Here is a 3,583-nt window from a genome sequence, read left to right as displayed (position 1 = left end):
CCGGGGGGAGGGCGGCCAGAGCGCCGGGGGGAGGGCGGCGAGCCCTGCTGTGGCCCCGCTCTCCCCGGCGGCCGGAGCGCCGCGCCGCCGCCCCCCTCCAGGTGCCGCCCCAAGCACCAGCTTGGGTGCCTGGTGCCTGGAGCCGGCCCTGAGGGCAGTAAAAGAATCAAAATGGAATGTAATAGAGGTGACAGTACAATACACTAAAATTTTGACATTTCTGCCAATATTACCAACCAACAACAAATGAAGGCTGCTCTATACATATTCATTCCTGTGCTGTGCTAATTAGAACATAAGAACGGCCATGCTGGGTCAGACCAAAGGTCCACCTAGCTCAGAATCCTGTATTCCGACAGTGACCAATGCCAGGTGCCCCAGAGGGAATGAACAGAACAGGCAATCATCAAGTGATCCATTCCCTGTTGCTCATTCCCAGCTTCTGGCAAACAGAGGCTAGGGACACCATCCCTGCCTATCCTGGTTAATAGCCATTGATGGACCTATCCTCCGTGAATTTATCCAGTTCTTTTTTGAACCCTATTATAGTCGGCTTTCACAACATCCTCTGGCAGAGTTCCACGGGTTGACTGTGCGTTGTGTGAAGAAATACTTCCTTTTGTTTGTTTTAAACCTGCTGCCTATTAATTTCAGTTGGTGACCCCTAGTTCTTGTGTTATGAGAAGGAGTATATAACACTTCCTTATTTACTTTCTCCACATCAGTCATGATTTTATAGACCTCTATCATATCCCCCCTTAGTTGTCTCTTTTCCAAACTGAAAAGTCCCAGTCTTATTAATGTCTCCTCATATGGAAGCCGTTCCATACCTCTAATCATTTTTGTTGCCCTTTTCTGATCCTTTTCCAATTCCAATATATCTTTTTTGAGATGGGGCGACCACATCTGAATGCAGTATTCAATTAGACTACGGCTGGAGTAAGTTGCCCTACTGTATTGCTTCACTGCAGTTACCATAATGCATGGAAATACCCATATTTGATGTATTCCATCCCTTAAATTAACAGTGACTGATATTATGGCCACTTTCCAGGAGCTGGTTTTAATAATTTAGGTATGTGAGTGCTTAATTTGTGCCAGAGTTTGCCAGGGCTGAGCCCCGGCACTTCTAGGCTTGGCAGTTCATAGCCCCAGCATCTCTGGGCTTGCCCTGTCAGTTATGAAAGTAAAAAACTTGCTTGAGCCCCAGCACCTCTTTCACTACAAATTAAGCACCGAGGCTCATCTATTAACAACACTCTTCCTGGGGCTTACCTTTAAGCTTATTTTTGGGCTTACCCAAATGCTTCAGCTAGTTCAAAATGAGCAGGACAGACTGAGAAGAACATGTTACACCAGTGCTCTATACTGGCTGCTAGCTGTAATTCAAGGTCCTGGTCGCAAACTAAAAAGATTTTAGGTGTTCGGGTCCCCATTATCTCAGAGGTTGAGATATGTTTTTGGAGGAAGCATTTTGGCAATCTGTCTCACAAGGGTATGAAGCCAATGACAGTGAGGGACAGGGCTTTCTTAGTAGCAGATCCTTGCTTTGGGAACTGACTCCCACTAAATATCTGAGCCTGAACCCAGCAAACTTTACAGCACTCTGTAAGATGAATGTCTTTGTTTAAGCTTTTCAATAAATGCAGTTCTATTAATAGTATCTAGGTCACCAATTAGGTTTCCTAATTTAGGTTTCTGCACAAAATTGTGTTGCTTATGCTGAAGACATAGAGTATATGTTGCCAAAATACCTCCGGGGTAGAATGTAGGATTAGCAGAGGAAAGATCTTTTTTAAAAGTCACAGGGAAATATCCCAAGTGGATTGTGAGGCTATATTAGTTAGCCCATTCTTTTCTGCTGGAGGCACCAGGCAGAGAGGTGTACAACCAAAGTCCATTATGGGTTTTTGTAAGCAGGGCTGAGGCCAAATGCAAAGGAGCCATTCTTCACCTGGGGGTTTTGTCTAAAATAGCATTTTTCTTAAAATTTCCCAAGGGTGGGAATATCTACAGCATTGCTTTAATAACAACACTGGCATGCCAGGAATTAAATCAGGTCCAATAGAAGTTTATAGATACTAACAGAAGAATAATACAACTATAATATCAAGCCTCACTTGCATTTAATGTCAAATGATCCTACTCTATTCATTTTATGAGCTGTAGTGGGGGCACGTATCTCTCAAGGATAAGTGCATCAAGTGATGACACACAGGGATAAATTATGTGACTTCAAATACTATGTTGTGTGTGTGAGAGAGTCGTTATGCTCATTGGCATAAGTGAGAGTGAATGAGAAGGTGCCAGCCAAGGAAAAAAGTGAGGAAGCTGCCAGGCCAGGCAGCTATTTTTGTAAAGCAGGCAGTGAAAAAAACATTCTCTTCATGGCTTCAGGCTTGGACTACTTTCAGGAACCAGTAGCGGCACACAGACCGCACAAGCTCTGCATCCTCTCCTTGCATATGAGAAGAAACTCAGGTGTCCCTGGTGCCAGCTCCTGCAGCAGTCCAAGCCTGTGCCTGTGTAATGATTGGTTCTTCCCTGAGTCTCTCAGGCAACCTCCTGGCCTGGCAGCCTCCCCTTCTCCTTCCCTCCCTGGCTGGATCCTTGTGCCTTTGTATGATAGAAACACGCCAGTCAACCCCCAGAAGCAGGTAGGGTGGCCACCTCTGAGGTACAAAAAACTAGGACTTCCAGCGTTATTCTGAGCCTATAAAAATGGACAGCTGGCAGTTGGTACTGAGCACCCTTACAGATTTCCCAGGACAGCTACCTCAGAAAAGGGACAATTCTGGGAAAACCAGAAGCATGGGATTTCAAACTCAAGGAAGTATTGAGCATTGCATAGGCTACATTTGAGGGGGATTATGTTAAGGATTATCATAATTTTTGCCATTATTCTTCATAACTGTACATTTATTCTTCAGCAGAAGCTGAAGTTATAAAATCTTCTCATAAAAATTTCCCCTTTAAAAAATGGCTGCCGTCTTCCATTGTTCTCAAAGGGATTGAAGCCACAGGCTGTTCTCAGTTAAGATGGTTACCACCTCCATTCACCAGTTCCTCACAGAGTTCTTCTCCATCTCCTGACACCACAAGGGGCCACTGTCTTCCCTGAGGGCAGCTTGACTTCACTCCCATAGGAAAAAAGATGACATCTCTTCCTGAGGGCAGCCTGTGGCCTCAGTCCCACTGAGAACAATGAGAGATCATGGCCATTGTGACAAAGGACAATGCTCCATGAGCTTCTCTGAAGATTTTAAATCTTCAGCCTCTGATGAAGAATAACCTTCAGTTACAAAATCTAACAGCAAAAAATTACCATTAACTAAAAAAACGAAACAATTCTTCAAATGTAGCCTATGCACAAGATTTCAGTAGGTTTTTGTTAAACTTCCCATTTAATTAGTCTGCATTATTCTATTACAGAGATCATTCAAGACCAAATCAAAGTGTGGCTTAAGGTGCTAAATTTCTTAGAGGACTCATTTTAAATCAATTTTAATTTATAAATTAACAGATTTACTTGGAAATACTCAAAAGAGTAGGTGCTGTAAATGTGTGGAGAATAATCTGTATT

This window comes from Terrapene carolina, unplaced genomic scaffold, assembly GCF_002925995.2.
Source record: "Terrapene carolina triunguis isolate 2854851 unplaced genomic scaffold, T_m_triunguis-2.0 Scaffold68, whole genome shotgun sequence".
Lineage (NCBI taxonomy): Eukaryota > Metazoa > Chordata > Testudines > Emydidae > Terrapene > Terrapene triunguis.
The sequence above is the reverse complement of the archived record's forward strand: the minus strand, read 5'-3'. Positions refer to the sequence as shown.